Source organism: Euleptes europaea, chromosome 18 (assembly GCF_029931775.1).
Source record: "Euleptes europaea isolate rEulEur1 chromosome 18, rEulEur1.hap1, whole genome shotgun sequence".
NCBI lineage: Eukaryota > Metazoa > Chordata > Lepidosauria > Squamata > Sphaerodactylidae > Euleptes > Euleptes europaea.
In genome coordinates this window covers 35,643,831-35,666,018 of record NC_079329.1, presented here as the reverse complement: position 1 = coordinate 35,666,018, position 22,188 = coordinate 35,643,831, and the positions used below count along the sequence as shown (strand labels likewise).

The 22,188-nt window shown below is 48.5% G+C and overlaps 1 non-coding gene across 1 annotated transcript; it reads left to right on the top strand.

The window, feature by feature from the left end:
• Positions 1-19,953: 19,953 nt before the first annotated feature.
• Positions 19,954-20,035, top strand: TRNAL-AAG (transfer RNA leucine (anticodon AAG)). Its single transcript has one exon. It is a non-coding gene; the product is annotated as a tRNA-Leu (tRNA).
• Positions 20,036-22,188: the final 2,153 nt, after the last annotated feature.

The following is a 22,188-nucleotide window of genomic DNA, read 5'->3' as shown; positions in this document are numbered from 1 at the left end:
ACCCTGAAATCTGAAACGGCGCCTCTGATCTGACTGGGGTAACAAGGACATGTCAGCAGTTGAAGGGTAGAGGAGAACCGGGAACACTCCCCCACCTCCCTGAGCAAAGCCATCACATGGAGTTGAGTGGACTGGCATTTGGGAAACCAGGGCTAGGATAGTCAAAAACAAGCCAGACAGCAACCCTGGGGAAATGGGTGCTTTTCTTGAAGTTGTTTCTAGTAACCCAGCAGTCCCAACAACGACCTGGCAAAACGGACCAGTTATCATTGAAGAGTAGGGTTCCCCCGGGTACAATTATGACTTCCCATACTCTTGACTAGAGACTTAGCTTGAAGGCCTTTTTGCATCTGACAAAACAGGTCACTGTGCCACCTTAAAGCACTTGGGGTTATTTTGACAGGACGCTGGAGTACGCACACTTGCAAAGTCACAGAGAACCCTTCAACAATACAGAGCCTGTCTCCATCGCTTGCCTCCTCGTCAGCATCCCTTTTATGAGAAAGTCAAACCCGGTTCGCCAGATCAGAGTCCACCGCTCCAAACCACCACTCTTAACCACCACACCACACTGGTGTAGTGTTCTCTTTTCCCACATGTCTGCCAAAGCCCTATAAGTCAGATGCACACTTGGGAGCTCCATCCAAGCTCAGAATTTTAACTCCTAGGGGCTGATTCACACTAGGTCTACAGCACACAGCGGGAGGGGGCTTACAACTCCCCCTGCATGCCTTTTCCCCAACCTGAAACGACCTCAGTGGCAGTCGGGAAAACTTGCTGATGGGCTACACGTAAGTTTCTCCAATGGGCAGACACCGGTCCTCCACAGCCATTTCAGGTTGGGAAAATAGCATGGGGGGGGGGAGGCTTATGTTGCCTCTCCCTGTGATCCCAATCCGAACTGGGCCCCCACATGCCTGAGAATTAAGTTAACAGACCACAATTGTTAATAGGCATGTGGAGGATGTGATTTATTTCCTGGTGCCTTTCTCTCCAGTGGAGATCCAAAGCATCTCGTATAGGGTTGCAACTTATGGTGCCTAGGGAGGGCAGTGTTTGTGGGGAGGGAGTTGAAGAGGGGAGGGGATGCCATAGAGTTCACCCTCCAAAACTACCATTTCTTCCAAGGAAACTGATCTCTGTAGTCTGGATCTTGGTAACTTTGGGAGAACTCCAGCACCCACCAGGAGGTTGGCACCCTTAATTCTACTTCATTCTCCTCTCCTCCATTTGATCCTCACAACAACCCTGCGAGGTAGGTTAGGCCAAGAGTGAGTGACTGGCCAAAGGTCACCCAGCTGGCTTCCATGGCAGAGTGGGGGTTCGAACCTGGGTCTCCCAGATCCTACTCCGACACTCTAACCGCTACGTTGGCTCTGAATGTGTAAGGATTTTGTAACAAGAAATTGCTTCCTTGTTCAATCTAGGGATATAAGGAAGAAGAATATAACAAGAGCAAAGAGCAAAGATAAAAATGACATTATTTACAAGCACTAAAGCCCTTGCCTGTTGCACGTAGAGATGCAGCCAAAGAATAAAACGTGCCAAAGGGTGAGGAGCCAGCTTGACAAAGGTGATCTAATAATCCTGAATACGTAATTCAGAACACCTTGTCATACTTCTTACAACTTTCCAGGAAACCCCACACATTTTGATTCCCTGCCTAAATCAACAGCGATGACCTTATCTTGGACAAACATAAACCCACCTTTAAGTACTTAAAACTGTTAGGGGAAAATAGATTAAGGCTGGTTTGCCGGAGCTAGAGGCATAATCAGCGTTCAGGAATGGCCAGAATTCAAAACCCAAACAACATTGTTGAGAACTCAGTTTGACTCACTGGGGATGTACATTCAGATATTACTTAACCAAACCCCCAAAATTAAAATACCCCAGTCACCAATACTATAACAAATCTGGATTGGAAAAAAAAGAAAGAATCAAAGTCAGTAACATTCATGTCAACATGGTATTGGGTTAGAGTGGACCCAGGTTCAAATCCCCACTTGTGCCATGGAAGTTTGCTGGGTGACCTTGGAGCAGTTACACACACTCAGCCTAACCTACCCCCCCCCCAGGAGAAAACGGAGGGGAGGATGAGGATATAAGCTGCTTTGGGTACCCACTGGGGAGAAAGGTGGTCTATAAATGAAGCAATTTTGGCATTTGGCTTAGTTTGAAGATGCTCAGGAGAAGAGACGAGTGACTCAGCAGAAATACAACGGACACCAAATCACCAATCACTAAAGTTGCACACAGATTTTGCCAAAGAAAACTGCACTGATAGATTAGTCTTTCCAGAGTGGGGAGAAGCTCTACAATAGCAGAAAGCAAGAGAAGATTGTATATTTGAATTCTCCCCCTCATCAGTAAAGTGGAACTCTATGTGCATTGAAAACAAGCAAAAAGTGAAAAGGCTAGGACAGAACACCTCTCCCTAACATATTGACTCTTCACAGTTCTTTATTAGAGGGATGTTTAAGTTTGCAATTCCGCATGCAACCCACAAGCAACCCCTAATGGTACATTCCTCAGAGGACTTCAGCACATAGGGATTTCACCCTCCAGGTGGATCCCCCAGAATATCAGCTCAGTTTCAGACTACAGAGATCAGTTCCCCAGGAGAAAATGGATGATTTGGAGGGTGGACTCTATGGCATTGCACCCCACTGAGGTCCCTGTCCTCCCCAGGCTCCACCCCCAAATCTCCAAGAGTTTTCCCAACCTGGATCTGGCAACCCTATCCCCCACCAGTGGCCGGGGAGACCTGGCAACCATAGAATCATAGAGTTGGAAGGGACCACCAGGGTCATCTAGTCCAACCCCCTGAACAATGCAGGAATTTCACAACTACCTCCCACACACACACACAGTGACCCCTACTCCATGCCCAGAAGATGGCCAAGATGCCCTCCCTCTTATCATCTGCCTAAGGTCATAGAATCAGCATTGCTGACAGATGGCCTTCTAGCCTCTGCTTAAAACCTCCAGGGAAGGAGAGCTTACCACTTCCCGAGGAAGCCTGTTCCTCTTAAGAACCGCTCTGTTAGAAAATTCCTCCTAATGTCTATACCCTATCAGCACATGGATTTTTTTAAATGTACAAATTAACTACAAAGGAGCCTCGTGGCGCAGAGTGTTAAGATGCAGTACTGAAGTCAAAAACTCTGCTCACGACCTGAGTTCGATCCCGACGGAAGTCGGTTTCAGGTAGCCGGCTCAAGGTTGACTCAGCCTTCCATCCTTCCGAGGTCGGTCAAATGAGGACCCAGCTTGCTGGGGGTAAAGGGAAGATGACAGGGGAAGGCACTGGCAAACCACCCCGCAAACAAAGTCTGCCTTGGAAACGTCGGGATGTGACGTCACCCCATGGGTCAGGAATGACCCGGTGCTTGCACAGGGGACCTTTACCTTTTACAAATTAACTGCTAGCCTTTTCAGCTGAGGTGATGAAAAGCCAGCCCTGATGAACGTAAGTGTCCGGGTGTCCAGGACATGATAGCCCTCTTTCCCTGGAATTTGTTCCTTAACACACACACACACAGAAAACAATCTTTGCAAGTTTCCATACATAAGCGTTCCCTCCTACCTGAATTACAGGCTGCAAATCTGGAAAGGGAGAGAGGAGTGTTCTTTTAAAACAAAAGCCGACTTCCCACAGCTACACTTTCCAGATATTCTACAAAGGCAGCCTCGTGTGAAGTGCTTTACGGGAATCCACTCAAGGTTACCAGCAGTAAGTGTTTGGCTGGCTGGCTAGGAGGGTCTATACTTTGCACACCAAGGGAGGCTGGGGTGTGTGGTTTAGTGGGAAAACACCTCCCTTGTCTGCAAAAGATCCCAGGTTCAATCCCTGGTATCTCCAGCGAAAGGATCTCAACTCTTTCTCTGCTCCTGGAGAGCTGCTGCCAGTCAGAGCACACAAGACTGATTTAAACGGCTCAGTCGCCGGATCCAGCACCCAACCGAATCACATGTTCCTATGCGCTTTGTTCTGGCCCTCACTTGGGTGCAACGGCCCACCTGAATAGATCAGGAAGGCCGCCTATGCTACTAACATTTCTCAGAATGGGCAAAAAGGAACTGTTTAGGAAAGCATTTTTATAAGGAACATCTTAATGCCGGAGGACATTTTCCATTTAGTTATTTTATCTCACTGTTGGTTTTTAATTTGTGTCATCCACTTTGGGTCTCCACTAGAATGGCAGAATATATAGAAATAAATTAGGTATTTCCAGGCACCAGTGGGCGGCTCCTTATTATAATGTCCCAGAACCAGGGCCAGAAGAACCCTCAAGTCTATTTATATTATTTCCTTAATTTATACCCCACCTTTCTCCTCAATGGGGACCCAAAGCAGCTTGCATTGTTCTCTTCCATTTTGTTCTCACAACAACCACCCTGTGAGTAGGGTTGTCAGGTCCCTCTTCGCCACCAGTGGGAGGTTTTTGGGGCAGAGCCTGAGGAGGGCAGGGTTTGGGGAGAGGAGGGTCTTCAGCGCCATAGAGTCCAATTGCCAATGCAGCCATTTTCTCCCGGTGAACGGATTGTCTGGAGATCAGTTGTAATAGCAGATCTCCAGCTAGTACCTGGAGGCTGGCAACCCTACCTGTGAGGCGGGTCGGGCCGACAGTACGTGACTGGCCCAAGGTCATTCAGCAAGCTTCCGTGGCAGTGGGGATTTGAATTCGGGTCTCCCGGATCCTACTCTGACACTCTAACCACTACAAATGAAGCTGCCTTATACCGAATCAGACCCTCGGTCCATCAAAGTCAGTATTGTCTACTCAGACTGGCAGCGGCTCTCCAGGGTCTCAGGCAGGGGTCTTTCACATCACCTGCTTGCCTGGTCCCTTTAACTGGAGATGCCGGGGATTGAACCTGGGACCTCTTGCATGCCACGCAGATGTTCTACAAACTGAGCCACAGCCCCTCCCCAAACCATAGCCCTTCAGATGTCACAAATTCACCCCAAACTAGCCAACCAACCACTGCCCCATCTACTAATTCCCCACTTTCAACAATTACCACCTTCGCAGGATCCGTTTGTAAACTCCAAGGACTCCACTGTGTCTTACAAGCATCTGAAGGAAAAAGATGTAATTGGCCGTTGACCTTTAAAGCTCTGCAATTGCTTGGGACCTGCACCCCTGGAGGACCACCTACTCCCTTATGAACTTGCCCAGAAGTTACAGCCATCTTGTCAGGCCTTGCTTCAAGTTGAGTTTGTCAGCCTCCTGCCAGTGGCAGGAGTTCCCTGGTTCCCAACTCTCACTGACCACCACCACTGCCAGCGTGGTGTAGTGGTTAAGAGCGGTGGTTTGGAGCGGTGGAGTCTGATCTGGAGAACCGGGTTTAATTCCCCACTCCTCCACATGAGCGGGGAGGCTAATCTGGTGGACCAGGTTAATCTGTCATGCTGTCCACTTAAGAAAGACTGTTTAGCTATGATGATGTTATTCAGATAAGCTGTTTGCACGGACTTCCCAGATGTTCTTTTTGTTCATCATTAGGCTCAAATAAACACCGCTGGGGGCGGGGATCCTGTCCCTATTCCAGTTGCTCATAGAAGCAAGATCAAGAAAAACAAAATCATTTGGATAAACAACAGCAGCAGCAGAAGAAAATAGTATCCTTCATCTGTAAACACTCTAGGCCTAGGACAATCTGGTATATTTGATATAAGAATCCGGCAAAAAATTGTATAATCCAAGGGAACCACCACCACCACCACCCCAATGCATGTGAAACACGGCAACATGCCAGATCTTTTTGTTTAGGGAAACTTCACTGTCCAAGGCAAACCCTAGTGGTGCTAGCAGAGGCGCAGGGACCAGCACTGTGGAAGAAGGCAATAGGCATGACTTGCTCCCAGGCAGTGTGGTGTAGTGGTTAAGAGCGGTGGTTTGGAGCAGTGGACTCTAAACTGGAGAACTGGGTTTGATCCCTCATTCCTCCACATGAGCCGCAGACGCTATTCTGGAGAACAGGGTTGGTTTCCCCACTCCTACACGTGAAGTCAGCTGGGTGACCTTGGGCTAGTCACAGCTCTCTTACAGCTCTCTCAGTCCCACCCACCTCACAGGGTGTCTCTTGTGGGGAGGAGAAGGGAAGGTGATTGTAAGCTAGTTTGATTCTCCCTTAAGTGGGAGAGAAAGTCGGCATATAAAAACCAACTCTTCTTCTTCATCATAGGGTTGCCAGGTCCCCTTGGCTACTAGCAGGTGGGGAGGATAGGGCTGCCCGTTCCAGGTTGGGAAACTCTTGGAGATTTGGGGATGGAGCCTGTGGAGGACAGGGACCTCTGTGGGGTACAATGCCATAGGCCCCACCATCCAAATCATCCATTTTCTCCAGGGGAACTGATCTCTCTCACAGTAATTCCAGGGGATCCCCAGGTCCCACCTGGAGGCTGGCCATCCCTGTCCCATCACCACTTCTTGGACGTGCAGCTGCCAGTCAGGTACCAAGTATGTGAATGGTGGAGGCGCTGGCTGTCGCTCTGGTGCTCAACTTGTTCCCTGTATGTTCAGGCCAAGTACAACCCACATTTCTGTCCTCCCACTACTGTTTGCGAGCACAACAGCATCTTTAGGGGAGGGCCTGTGGCTCAGCGGTAGAGCGTGTGCTTCACATGCAGAAGGACCCAGGTCCCATCCCTGGCATCTGCAGATAAAAGCACCAGGTAGCAGCTGATGTGAAAGACCCTGACCTAATACCCTGAAGAGGCTCTGCCAGTCAAGGTAGTCGACTTTGATAGACTGAGGGTCTGACTCAGGCCTTTTATGCAGGGACGTTTCCCTGCGGTCACCCCCGCGGACTGCTTCCGGGCTTCCTTTTGATTATGCATGCCTTTTCCTCCCGTCAGAGGTCGCCTCCCTCTCCCCGCGCGTTTTGCCAGTGTTTTCCAGGTGCTGTTTTAGCTACAATCTGGAAAATGCAGGCAAAACGCACAGGGAGAGGAAGGCGACGTCTGGCAGTTGGGAAAGGCATGCATAATCAAAAGGAAGCCCGGAAGCAGTTGGTGGGGGTGGTGTGACCGCGGGGAAACTTCCCTGCGCAAAAGGCCTAAGGGAGTTTCATGTGTGTGTTGACAGTGGGGTTTGCCTTTGGGTCAAAAGGATTGGCCTACTCCTGGTACAGTGTCATAAGAAGAGGAGAAGCCCCCATAATATTACATTACAAGAGACAGGTTTGTTTGAGGCAGGAGGTTGAAGACAGAAGTCACAAAATTGTATGGAAGCACAATGCAAATACCAGAGATGAGCAGAAAGTAGATCTTGGTGAAGTTGTGGGCTATTAACTATTTTTCAGACCACAACTGACTTCCTTTGAAGACTGCTGGACCTTGGTGTCATCTAACAAGATCAGGATCATTTAAAGCAGAGCCGCTCAGCCTTAGCTGCTGACACGGTGGTTCTTAACACTGAATCTACCACGGCCCCCCAAGCGTGCAACATTATCATACAATGGCCCCCTCCGAGCCTCAAATAAAAAAATCAGCAAATGAAAACAGCAGTCAAAGCAACTTTAGTATCTGAAAGACCCGGGTTCGAATCCTCATTCATGCCATGGAAGCTCGCTGGGTGACCTTGGGCCAGCCTAATCTACCTCACAAGGTTGTTGTGAGAATAAAATGGAGGAGAGAGCAATGATGTTAGCTGCTTTGGGTTCCCATTGGGGAGAAACAAGTGAATTAAATAAAATAAATAGTTATAAAGGAATACTTATGAGATATATGCAGACGATAAGACAAATCTCAGGTTCAGAGAGACCCACATGCCTAATGGCCATCAACCAATTCCTTAATGTTATATTTGACTCCTATTTGCTCCGCGTCCGCTTTTTTAAGTGGTCACAGAAATGGAAGATCTGGGAAAAGAAATGGAAGATCTGGGATTTCATCCTCGAGGTGGGTTGAACAAAATAAACACCTCTCTTCTCTGGGTTGTCAGAGCCCGTTGCAAGTGGGGAGCCAGGGCTATCTAAAATCCAGAATTGCCTATTTACCCCATGAATGCCCCCTCCCATTTGAACACATGAAGCTGCCTTACATTGAATCAGACCCTTGGTCCATCAAAGTTAGCATTGTCTACTCTGACGGGCAGCAGCTCTCCAGGGTCTCAGGCAGAGGTCTTTCACATCACCTACTGGCCTAGTCCCTTTAACTGGAGATGCCGGGGATTGAACCTGGGACCTTCTGCATGCCAAGCAGATGCTCTACCACTCAGCCACAGGCCCTCCCCATGGCTCTCCAGGGTCTCAGGCAGGGGTCTTTCACATCACCTACTTGCCTAGTCCCTTTAACTGGAGATGCCGGGGATTGAACCTGGGGCTTTCTGTATGCCAAACAGATGCTGTACCACTAAGCCACATTTGTAGATTTCCATCCCGGGGTGGGGGCATCTGGCCCCTACTAAGTCTCACCTACCTTAAGAGATTCCCCAGAGTGAACCTTTGCTTTGCAAATGGAACAGGCTGGTGGGTTCCAGTCAAGAGATCAGGGTTGTCTGGATCGCCCATTGAATCCAATGACCATCCCCTTGCCCACTCATAGACTTTGGGGGAAATCCTAAGCAGGTCTACTCAAAAGTAAACACATGAAGCTGCCATAATGAATCAGACAACTGGTCTATCAAGATCAGTACTGTCTACTCAGACTGACAGCAGCTCTCCAGGGGCTTTACATTATCCCCTACAAGATCTTAAAAAAAAACAAAAAAACTGGAGATGCCAGGGACTGAACTGAGGGACCTCCAGCATGCATCTCCCACCCCTGCCCCCAGTCCAAGGCCTCGCTACCCCGACCCTGCAATCCGTACCTTTTTTACCTTTTATCCCTTAAAAGTTCCTTGATCCATTGATCTTGAGCAGCCCATCTTTAGCGTTGGAGGGATGTAAGGATTGAAACAAATCTTGCCACTGACAATGTAGCCTTGGGGTCTCCATCGCTCAGTAAAAAAGGCATTATGTCAGTCACAGAGGCATTGGATTTGTATATTAAAAGGGGGGAGATCCAGTGCGATGGAAGTTCCTCGTAGAAGCGGCATTCCCAAAGGGCATGGGCAATGAGCCGATAGAGCCAGAAGAGCAAGGGCAGATCCTGCCCGGGTAGGGGATATCCAGAATTCTGCCCTGCGTTACCATCCAAGGGCTAGCATTCAATCTAGCCAAGCAAAGAGCTCTACAGAGACGAGGAGTGGTCAGATAATGTGTATAGGCAGGGCAATCCGTACCAGACGGCCGAGTTTTAACCCCGAGTCATTTGTTCATGGAAGGTTTCGCACTGGAGTATTGTCGAAGGCTTTCACGGTCAGAGTTCACTGGTTCTTGTAGGTTATCCGGGCTGTGTAACCGTGGTCTTGGGATTTCCTTTCCTGCATTGGATCTGCCACTCTTTAGATGCACTTTCCCCCCCATCCATATTCTCAAAACTCAACCATAAGCCGCCAGGCAGAGGTTTGAGAACTCGGATGGGGGGAAAAGTGCATCTAAAGAGTGGCAAATCCAATGCAAAACCTTCCGTGGATAAACGGCCCGGAGGAGCCACGATCCTCCGGCTCCCACCCCGGAGCAAAGTGAGCAAAGCAAGACGCAAAGCGGGCGGAAAACGCACGGTCGCTCGAGCCTCCTTTAATCCCGGTTGCAGCCAGGATCGAGCGCACATCAGGCGCAAGGCACGCGTTCGATCCCGGCTGAAACGGGGATTAGAGGAGGATCAAGCGACCGTGCGTTTTCGCCCCCCAAAATCGCAAAAGCTCGGGGGCTCAGCGCTGAGCTCCGGGGCTTCGGTCGGGGGGGGGGGAGAAGAGAGCGGCGGAGCCCCCGCAGAGCCGCCCCGCCGTCCAGGGCCTGCAAAGGCAGCCAGTCAAGCCCAGTTGGACCAGTCGGGCCAAGTCTGATCAGTTGGGCCAAGTTTGACCAGTTGGGCCAAGTTTGACCAGTCGGGCCAAGTTGGACCAGTTGGGCCAGGTTTGCAGTTCCCCGCCCCGCCTGCAGAAACGGCGCGAGGAGGGGTCCCTCGGCCCGGCCCCCGCAGCCCTTACCTTCCGTGCCGCCGACCGACCCCCAGAGCAGCCCCAGCAGGAGCCAGCAGGGGCCCATCGTGGCTCATGGCTCGGCCCCCGGGGCCGGGGGGGGGTCTCTCCCAGGAGCCGCCCCGCCGCGCGCCCCCCGCCCCGCCCGACTTGGCTCCGCCGCCCAACTTTCTGCGCAGCCCTGGCCGGGGCGCCTCCGCTCCGCTCCGCTCCGGCTGCCGGGAGCGCGCCCGGCGCGCCCCCGAGGCGGCCAGCCTCCCCGGGGAGTGGCGAGCCGGTGCCGTGGGAAGCCCGAGGAAAGTTGCTCCACCCTATAAAAAGTTTCTCCCCTTTGCCTCCTCGCTGCTGCTGGACGCCTTTCTCCGCCGGGCGGTCCCCTTTTGCGCGTCTTCCGCTCTGAGATCCTTCGTTGGCTTTGAATGGGGGAAGGGAAAGCGCAGGCTTTGATGCTTTAAAAAATAATACTACTACTACTATTTCGCTTACGGAAACGGGCTCTCTTGTCGACTAAAGAGCAGCAAATAATTGCACCCATTCGCTTTTTTAAAGGGTGAAAACGCATGGTCGCTTTATCCTCCTTTAAAGGATCGAACGCACATTATCCTCCTTGAATCCCTGTTTTAACCAGGATCGAACGCACATTTAAGCGAAACGCGTGCGTTCGATCCTGGCTGAAACAGGGATTCAAGGAGGATAAAGCGACCATGTGTTTTCGCTCTATGGGTGAAAACGCACGGTCGCTTTATCCTCCTTGAATCCCTGTTTTAACCAGGATCGAACGCACATTTAAGCGAAACGCGTGCGTTCGGTCCTGGCTGAAACAGGGATTCAAGGAGGATAAAGCGACCATGTGTTTTCGCTCTATGGGTGAAAACGCACGGTCGCTTTATCCTCCTTGAATCCCTGTTTTAACCAGGATCGAACGCACATTTAAGCGAAACGCGTGCGTTCGGTCCTGGCTGAAACAGGGATTCAAGGAGGATCAAGCGACCATGTGTTTTCGCTCTATGGGTGAAAATGCACGGTCGCTTTATCCTCCTTGAATCCCTGTTTTAACCAGGATCGAACGCACATTTAAGCGAAACGCGTGCGTTCGATCCTGGCTGAAACAGGGATTCAAGGAGGATAAAGCGACCATGTGTTTTCGCTCTATGGGTGAAAACGCACGGTCGCTTTATCCTCCTTGAATCCCTGTTTTAACCAGGATCGAACGCACATTTAAGCGAAACGCGTGCGTTCGGTCCTGGCTGAAACAGGGATTCAAGGAGGATCAAGCGACCATGTGTTTTCGCTCTATGGGTGAAAATGCACGGTCGCTTTATCCTCCTTGAATCCCTGTTTTAACCAGGATCGAAGCGAAACGCGTGCGTTCGATCCTGGCTGAAACAGGGATTCAAGGAGGATCAAGCGACCATGTGTTTTCGCTCTATGGGTGAAAACGCACGGTCGCTTTATCCTCCTTGAATCCCTGTTTTAACCAGGATCGAACGCACATTTAAGCGAAACGCATGCGTTCGATCCTGGCTGAAACAGGGATTCAAGGAGGATCAAGCGACCATGTGTTTTCGCTCTATGGGTGAAAACGCACGGTCGCTTTAGCCTCCTTGAATCCCTGTTTTAACCAGGATCGAACGCACATTTAAGCGAAACGCATGCGTTCGATCCTGGCTGAAACAGGGATTCAAGGAGGATAAAGCGACCATGTGTTTTCGCTCTATGGGTGAAAATGCACGGTCGCTTTATCCTCCTTGAATCCCTGTTTTAACCAGGATCGAACGCACATTTAAGCGAAACGCATGCGTTCGATCCTGGCTGAAACAGGGATTCAAGGATAAAGCGACCATGTGTTTTCGCTCTATGGGTGAAAATGCACGGTCGCTTTATCCTCCTTGAATCCCTGTTTTAACCAGGATCGAACGCACATTTAAGCGAAACGCATGCGTTCGATCCTGGCTGAAACAGGGATTCAAGGAGGATCAAGCGACCATGTGTTTTCGCTCTATGGGTGAAAACGCACGGTCGCTTTAGCCTCCTTGAATCCCTGTTTTAACCAGGATCGAACGCACATTTAAGCGAAACGCATGCGTTCGATCCTGGCTGAAACAGGGATTCAAGGAGGATAAAGCGACCATGTGTTTTCGCTCTATGGGTGAAAACGCACGGTCGCTTTATCCTCCTTGAATCCGTTTTAACCAGGATCGAACGCACATTTAAGCGAAACGCATGCGTTCGATCCTGGCTGAAACAGGGATTCAAGGAGGATCAAGCGACCATGTGTTTTCGCTCTATGGGTGAAAACGCACGGTCGCTTTAGCCTCCTTGAATCCCTGTTTTAACCAGGATCGAACGCACATTTAAGCGAAACGCATGCGTTCGATCCTGGCTGAAACAGGGATTCAAGGAGGATAAAGCGACCATGTGTTTTCGCTCTATGGGTGAAAACGCACGGTCGCTTTATCCTCCTTTAATCACTGTTTTAACCAGGATTAACCAGAACGCACATTTAAGCGAAACGCGTGCGTTCGATCCTGGCTGAAACGGATTCAAGGAGGATAAAGCGACCATGGGTTTTCACTCTATGGGTGAAAATGCACGGTCGCTTTATCCTCCTTGAATCCCTGTTTTAACCAGGCTCGAACGCCCATTTAAGCGAAACGCGTGCGTTCGATCCTGGCTGAAACAGGGATTCAAGGAGGATAAAGCGACCATGTGTTTTCGCTCTATGGGTGAAAATGCAAGGTCGCTTTATCCTCCTTGAATCCCTGTTTTAACCAGGATCGAACGCACATTTAAGCGAAACACATGCGTTCGATCCTGGCTGAAACAGGGATTAAAGGAGGATAAAGCGACCACGCGTTTTCACCCAAAGAATGAAGATAATTCACAGTAGGGAGCCGTGTTGCCCTGACCTGGATGGCCCGGGCTAGCCTGATCTGGTCAGGTCTCAGAAGCCAAGCAGGGTCAGCCCTGGTTAGTATTGGGATGGGAGACCACCAAGGAAGGCCAGGGTTGCTATGCAGAGGAAGGCACTGGCAAACCACCTCTGTTACTCTCTTGCCATGAAAGCCCCAAAAAGGGGTCGCCATAAGTCGGCTGCAACTTGACGGCACTTTACACACACAGCCGTGTTAGTCTGTCTGCAGTAGTAGACAAGGGCAAGAGTCCAATAGCACCTTAAAGACTAACACAAATATTTTCTGGTAGGGTAGGAGCTTCCGTGAGCCACAGCTCACCAAGTGGTAGGGTATGAGCTTTTTCTGGTAGGGTATGAGCTTTTGTGAACCACAGCTCACCAAGTGGTCGGGTATGAGCTTTTTCTGGTAGGGTATGAGCTTTTGTGAGCCACAGCTCACAAAGTGGTAGGGTATGAGCTTTTTCTGGTAAGGTATGAGCTTTCGTGAGCCACAGCTCACTTCGTGGTCGGGTATGAGCTTTTTCTGGTAGGGTATGAGTTTTCATGAGCCACAGCTCACAAAGTGGTAGGGTATGAGCTTTTTCTGGTAGGGTATGAGCTTTCGCGAGCCACAGCTCACAAAGTGGTAGGGTATGAGCTCACAAAGTGGTAGGGTATGAGCTTTTTCTGGTAGGGTATGAGCTTTCGCGAGCCACAGCTCACAAAGTGGTAGGGTATGAGCTCACAAAGTGGTAGGGTATGAGCTTTTTCTGGTAGGGTATGAGCTTTCGTGAGCCACAGCTCACAAAGTGGTAGGGTATGAGCTCACAAAGTGGTAGGGTATGAGCTTTTTCTGGTAGGGTATGAGCTTTCGTGAGCCACAGCTCACTTCATGGTAGGGTATGAGCTTTTTCTGGTAGGGTATGAGCTTTCGTGAGCCACAGCTCACTTCATGGTAGGGTATGAGCTTTTTCTGGTAGGGTATGAGCTTTTGTGAGCAACAGCTCACTTCGTGGTAGGGTGCGAGCTTTTTCTGGTAGGGTATGAGATTTCGTGAGCCAAGCTCACAAGCTGTGGCTCACGAAAGCTCATGCCCTACCAGAAAATATTTTTGTTAGTCTTTAAGGTGCTACTGGACTCTTGCCCTTTTCTATTAAAGAATGAAATCTGTCCACAGGAGAAAAAGAGGGAAGTATTAACAACTCTATGAACTAAGGGGGAGAAAGATTTGTCTTAAAAAGCCGGGCTGTCCAACAGATAAATCACTTTTGAGTTGATCACTTAAAAGGCAGATGATTCATCTTCATTCTGTGACTAATGTGAATATAGTCACACAGCACCAAAGTTACAATAGAGATGCCATTTTCAAAGAAAAGTGAGCTGTGAGCTATCTGAAGAAGTGAGCTGTGGCTCACGAAAGCTCATACCCTACCAGAAAATATTTTTGTTAGTCTTTAATGTACTACTGGACTCTTGCCCTTTTCTACATTTTCAAAGATGGTGAGAGAACTTAACATTTCAGACACAAATGCCACCACTCACTTTAGAAGGAATTAACAGTTTCTCTCATTTCCTGTTACATAGAGCCAGGGTGGTGTAGTGGTTAGAGCATCAGACAAGGCTCTGGGAGACCCAGGTTCAAATCCCTGCTCTCCCATGAAAGCTTGCTGGGTGACCTTGGGCCAGTCACACACTCTCAGCCTAAACTACCTCGTAGGGTTGTTGTGAGGATAAAACAGAAGGGAGAATAACAATGTAAGCTGCTGTGAGCTCCCCTTGGGGAGAAAGGTGAGGTATAAATGAAAGTAAATAAATAAACTGTAAATGACAATACACCAGAGCAACCGTAAATAATCTCCAAGCAAAACCAGCCAGATGTTAGCATCGCAAATTAAAATTGGTCCCCATCAGTCAATTTTCCTTTAGATTAGAAACATCAGCAGGAAAAACTGCACGCCTGTTTAAAAAATGCTCACAGATGGATAAAATCACAGGAGATCAACTGCGACGCAAATGGATCAAGGTGGGCCAGGGAAAGTTAATCAAATAAATATTGTATTCAAGTCAAGGTCTGGCCCAGAACTTGCAGTTATTCCCAGGGTTCATCTCTGCAAAATTACATTATCAATACATTTTTATATTAAAAAAACCCATGAACAATAACATTCATATTTGGTATCGAGATCATTTTTACAGAGTTAAATGCACTTCGTACACATTAGCATTCGGCCAGCGTGGTGAAGTATGTCAGACTGGGATCTGAAAAACCTCTGTTCAAATTCCCGCTCTACCATAGAAGCTCACTGGGTGATTTTGGGCCAGTCACGCTCTCAGGCAGAATCTGCGACTGCCAAGCAGGCAGCCACGCCTGAGCATTTCACATTCGTCTAGGACCAAACCAGGAATTAAAAAATAAATAAATAAAAACCTTCGTTACAAACACATATTTGGCAATACAAGAAATCTGAGTAAAGGAGGAAGGGAACTAAGCATGTGAATCTGAAGTAGGCTAGGTGAAAAGGAAATGGCTGGTTTGTTAAACAACAACAAAAACAATTATGTAGGACTAGACTGTCCGTAGGTTATGAGTAACCACCAAAAGCACGGAAAGGGTTTTTTACCAATTAGGTAAAGCATGAAGGAGCAGCTCTTAAGGGCGCAAAAATAATTGGTGCAAAATCTAGGCCTGGTTAAAATGAAAGAGGATGTGCAAGAGATTATGGCCATTTTTTCAGGCAGTTCCCATTCGTTTCAATGGGGCTCGTGTTGAAGGATGTCATCATAGACGCAGCCTTGATCATAATTCCGGCCAGAGTAAATTGCTGGAATTAACCTTTATGCAGCCCAAGATACTCTCCAAACAGGATAGGGTTGCCAGCTCTGGGTTGGGGATCTATCGGCTGGAGATCAGTTGTAATAGGGGGAGATCTCCAGCTAGTACCTGGAGGTTGGCAACCTTAATTTTAACTCTGTTTTTCATTGTTTTCATGATGTATATTTTGGGGGGATTTTAATGGTTTCAAAATGTGATTTTTATCATGTCTGTTTTTAATTGTGAGCCACCCTGGTGGCCCTGGTGAGGGCAGAAAGGCAGGATACAAATTTTTGTCAATAAATAACTAACTATACAACTGATTAAAAGTTTGATTAAAACTAGGAAACCAGAATCATTACTCATTCAAACACAAAGGAAGACATTACATTTGCCCCAAAGACCAACTTTCTTTGAGGAAATACTTGTGCTTCATTCACATTCGCCAACAAGCAAACAAAAAACGATGAAACCCCATCCCAGCTGTTTCCCAGAGGAAGCTCCCACCTGGGGAGCTCAATCGCGGAACGCTTGAGTCTCATTCCTAGTTGAGAAAAGTTGCCAGGAGTGGCCAGAGGTTGACCTCTCCCTTGATGGCTTGTGCCAACCGACATCATAGAAGAGGGCCCACAAAAGACAGGCAGGAAACTGATGCTAACCAGAGTAAAACAAACATAGTTAGCATTTGAACTGGAGAATCTAGGAAAGGTCAGAATTCTGTCTCCACAGCTTAGGAGAGATTAGAAGCCGGTGGAAAGGGAGGGGGGGTATGAATCAGCCCCCATACATCATGGAGGATAGGGCTATCCATGGTAGTCATTATGCATACCTATTCTCTCTAGTAGAGGAACACAGGCAGGATAATGCTGCTGCAGTCGTTTTGTTTGTGGGCTTCCTAGAGGCACCTGGTTGGCATCTGCGTGAAAAGTCTGCTGGACTTGATGGGCTGATCCAGCATGGCATGATCCAGCATGGCTGATCCAACATGGCATGAGAGCCAGTGTGGTGTAGTGGTTAAGAGCGGTGGTTTGGAGCGGTGGACTCTGACCTGGAGAACCAGATTTGATTCCCCACTCCTCCACGTGAGCGGCGAAGGCTAATCTGGTGAACCAGGTTGGTTTCCCCACTCCTCCACATGAAGCCAGCTGGGTGACCTTGGGCTAGTCACAGCTCTCTCAGCCCCACCTACCTCACAGGGTGTCTGTTGTGGGAAAGGGAAGGTGACTGTAAGCCGGTTTGATTCTTCCTTAAGTTGTAGAGAAAGTCGGCATATAAAACTCTTCTTTTCTTAGGTTCTTATGTTCGTCTGAGAATCCAAATGTCAACCAGGAACTTTCAGCACACATCTGCTCAGATCTATGCTGGACTCGGGAACTGTAGTTAGGCCTGACCTGTCAAAAGCATTGGGAGCCACAGTGGAAGAATCTAACTAGACTAGATTGTTCTCTTTGTATGCGTCGCACTCTTCTAAATCCTTGCCAACAAAGATTAGCTGACACAGGCTAAGATCATGGCAAAGTCTTGATTGTTTTACAAGTCACAACTCCCAATCGAAATAAGCAACATGCAGCAGACTTCGGCAGCTCGCCGCCCTTGGCCAGGACTTGCTTTGCCGCCTGTTGTGATCAGGGCTCAATGGCTGGATTGGTGTCGCTTTCTCTCAGATACCAGGGGGTGGAAAGAGGGCCTTGGCAGAGGGAGCTGTTGGTTTGAGAGACTGAACCCTGGGGAGGAAATTCTTGGAACATGGAGGGATGGCTAGAGAATGGGCCCTTTCATGGCTGCCGTCAAACCCCGCAGGCAGCCAGAAAAGGGGAGGGGGAGCCTCACTGTTCTTAACTTGTTCTTTTTTCTCCTTCTGTGCTTCCCCCCCCCCCCATGCCCTGCAGCTGTTTGCAAAGGGGAAGTTTATTGCTCGCCATGAGCATCGTGTCCTACCTGGAAGAGACCCAAAAAACCCACTCTTGCAGTCACATTGATGTGGGGAATCCTGTTGCTTACAAAGACCCATCCGTGTGGGTAGAAAGCCGGGGACACCCATGGGAGAATTCCTGGAGGCAGGAATCACAGAAGAGAATTATTGCGTGTAACTTCTCCTTGTCCTGGGAGCAAGAGGGCTCCCCCCTCCCGTTTATTCCTGCAGCGAGGCACAGAGAGTGGACCTCAGAGACCGGTTACTACTAAAGCCTCAACGGTTTGCCAGTGAAGTATTTATTAAAATTGCATTGCAAGTATCTGAAGAAATGAGTTGTGGCTCACAAAAGCTCATCCCCTGCCAGAAATTTTGTTAGTCTTTAAAGTGCTCCTGGACTCTTGCTCTTTTCTATTGCATTGCAAAGTTAGGAAGGAAAGAAGAAAATGAGGGGTAGGTAATGAGAGATTTGCTGCAGGTCTGGAGCTCTTTGAGTGACAACTCACCTGCTTTGCCACAGAAACCAAACTCTGTAACCTGGGCTACATGGCTTGGGCAAATCATAAACTTGCCTGACCACTCTTATCTCTGTTACTGCCTGCCAGCCATAAAGACAGATTTCCCCCTTACTGAGATGGGTTCTGACTGCCTTGTAGTTGGGGTGCAGGATTAGCCGACAAGCAGGCCCCCCTTCCCAACCTCTCAAGGATATATTTTACAGCCCAGCATCTGTTTGGCCAAATGAGCAGAAATCATTAGTTTAACCTGTTCCGGACTATAGAATCATAGAGTTGGAAGGGACCACCAGGGTCATCTAGTCCAACCCCCAGCACAATGCAGGAAATTCCAAACTACCTCTCCCCAACACCCCTACTCCATGCACAGAAGACGGCCAAGATGTCCTCCCTCTCATGAACTGCCTAAGGTCATAGCATCAGCATTGCTGACAGATGGCCATCTAGCCTCTGCTTTAAAACCTCCAGGGAAGGAGTGTTTACCACCTCCAGAGGAAGCCTGTTCCACTGAGGAACAGCTCTGTTAGAAATTTCTTCCTAATGTCTATACGGAAACCCTTTTGATTTAATTTCAACCTGTTGGTTCTGGTCCAACCTTCCAGAGCAACAGAAAACAACTCAGCACCTTCCTCTGTGTGCATACTGATGCTTTACAGTCACTTACATTGGCATCTCTTGCATTCCACACACATGCAACCTACTTGGAGACAAGCCCCTATTCCTGCAATTACATGTTGAGATTTTTTTTAAATGTAGATAGCCGCATTGTTCCATAGCACAATTCAGCAGTGTTCATGGTTGTGAGTTCTCCAGAACTGTTCATCAAGTTGGATGTTTTAAAGGGGGTGTGTGTGATATTTCAGGCACAGAATACTGACAAAGGGGGCTTAAGACCACTGACCAAAAAGATCTTTTTCTCCCTTTCCCTTGTTTTTTTTAATCATCCAGCCTGATGAAGAGATCTGGAGAACCTGAAAGCTTGCACACTGCGTTGTCTTATTTTGGGCATATGAAATGGCTTTTGTTTGGGGGTTTTGAGCATTGACGTCATCTCATATTCATGCCATTTTCGGCTTCTTTTAAAAAGAGAAAATACCAAGAATTCTGGTGAACCATGAGGTAGGGCCAGGGTGAACAGTTCGCACAGGAGATGATGCAGAGGGCCTCCTTCCTTTCATAGAAGCCAAGCTCAAACTGCCAGTTGCTCCCCCCACACACGCACCCCTCAGGGCAGCTCTGCCAATATAAGTTAATGGAAAATAGGAATTCTTAAGAAAGGAACTAAAAATAAACAAAGCACAACCATGCCATTACAATTCCACACTGCGTCCACAAAATACAACTCTGACCATCCTATGCCTCCACCTCAAAAGGGAGCCAGTGTGGTATAGTGATTAAGAGCGGTGGACTCTGATCTGGAGAACCGGGTTTGTTTTCCCACTCCTCCACATGAGCAGCGGAGGCTATTCTGGTGAACTGGATTTGTTTCCCCACTCCTACCCATGAAGCCAGCTGGGTGCCCTTGGGCAAGTTACACCTCTAATAGAGCTCTCTCACCCCCACCTACCTCACAGGGTGTCTGTTGCGGGGAGGAGAAAGGAAGGTGATTGTAAGCCGGTTTGAGTCTCCCTTAAATGGTAGAGAAAGTCGGCATATAAAAACCAACTCTTCTTCTTCTAATCTCAGCAGTATAAGAGAAAAAGGAGAACTGGGAGCCCAATCCAGTGTTGAGGGTACCCAAGACCATACAATCAGATCGTAGAATAACTTTAGAGGAGGAATCTGGTAGGGTGGTCGAGTGGTCTAAGGCACTAGATTAAGGCTCCAGTCTCTTTGGGGGCATGGGTTCGAATCCCACCTCTGCCGGTATCTTTGGGAGGGGCTGTGGCTCAGTGGTAGGGCATCTGCTTGGCATACAGAAGGTCCCAGGTTCAACCCCTGGCATCTCCTGTTAAAAGGACTAGGCAAGTAGGTGATGTGAAAGACCTCTACCTGAGACCCTGGAGAGCCGCTGCCAGTCTTGAGTAGACAATACTGACTTTGATGGACTGAGGGTCTGATTCAGTATAAGGCAGCTTCATGTATGTGTTCGTGTGAGTGTGTTCCATTGGGGGAGAGCGTAAGAAGGCAGGTTTTTAAGTTAAGAAAAAACTGGGTGGTTAGATATGATAGAGATTTATGAAAAGACAATTGAATAGAGAAAAATTAGTCCCTCCTTTTAAAAAACTATTAGAACTAAAGGTCATCCAGCCAGTAATTGAGCAGTAGGTTTATACTAACAGATATTTGAAGGACTGTATAATTAACATGCCCTGACCTGGATGGCCCAGGCTAGCCTGATCTTGTCAGATCTCAGAAGCTAAGCAGGGTCAGCCCTGGTTAGTATTTGGATGGGAGACCACCAAGGAATACCAGGGTTGCTGTGCAGAGGAAGGCACTGGCAAACCACCTGTTAGTCTCTTGCCATGAAAACCCCAAAAAGGGGTCGCCATAAGTCGGCTGCTACTTGACAGCACTTTACATACACATAATTAACATAGAGAATTTACTTATTTTGGGAACACAAGGCCCATTCCAAGCACCTGAAGTGACATAGAAGAGTAATTAACAAATACCTAAGTGCATAAAACTCCTTCACAAAACAGCACAACCATCAACATCCAGACAGCAGCCATGTAAAAAAGAAAATAAGCCACAATTCAGCACTGCAACAAGTTGACATGAATTAGCCAAGTTCCTAGTCTAGCAGTGGACTCTAATGCTGCTAACATATATTTAAATGAATTAGAATTAACTTGAGCTAGAATAAACTTGATCTCCCTCCCCCTGCCTCCAAATAAGGTGGTACAGATGTCACCGTTATCAAATTACAGCAGGATTGCCCAGTATCCTGAGGGCCCTAATTGCATGATAGTCGGCATGTCTATGCCCAGGTCCGGTCAGTCCAGACATGCATTGGAAGTTCACAGCTGAAATTTAAGAGCTCCCCACACACACACACATAGACACTGTTTTCCAAACAGCACCACAAAAAAGAAACTGAGGCACACCCCCATCAGTACATGCAGCCTCCCCAACAGGACAAATCGTGTTTATGCTATTAAAGGTTTTTATATTTGTATTTGTTTGACCAATCGTGGTTCCTCAACAAGAAGAGTTGTTTTTTATATGCTGATTTTCTCTACGTTTTCAAAGGATAATCAAACTGGCTTACCTTCCCCTCCCCACAACGGACACCATGTGAGGTAGGTGAGGTTGAGAGCGCTCTATGAGAACTATGACTAGCCCAAGGCCACCCAGCAGGCTTCATGTGGAGGAGTAGGGAAACCAACCCGGTTCACCAGATTAGAGTCTACCGCTCTTAACTACTACACCACGCTGGCTCAAGGCTGTTTCAGGTTGTGAACTGAACTGGCCTCCATGCACCTAAGGATGACTTTCACCTGTGAACTTCCAGCATACTTCCTGCTTGCCAGACCCGGAGCCATGCATCATGTGTAGGCCCTAAGATGCTCCAGGAGGTGTGTGGGAGCAAAGAGCTCGTGCCTGGCAGACAAGGTGGTTTGAAGCTGGGGGCAGAATTGCTTAGGGAGCTGAAAGAGCCTGGTGGTGGTGCTAAATGGCTGGAGATGCACAAATGGAGGTGGAAGAAAAGCAAAAGTTCTCAAACCAAGCATAAAATGGCCTAGAGTTGCCAGGTCCCCCTCCCCAGCCACCAGTGGGGGATGAGTGGTAGAGCTGACAGCTCCAGGTTGGGAAATTCCTGTAGATTAGGGGATGGAGCCTGGGGAGCACACAGGGTTGCCAGCTCCAGGTTGGGAAATACCTGGAGATTTTTGGGGCGAAGCCTGATGAGGGTGGGGTTTGGAGAGGGGTGGGACTCCAGTGCCATACAGTCCAATTGCCAAAGTGGCCATTCTCTCCAGGGGAACTGATCTCTATCAGCTGGAGCTCAGTTGTACTAGCAAGAGATCTCCAGCTAGTACCCTGGAGGCTGGCAACCCTAGGAGCACAGGGAC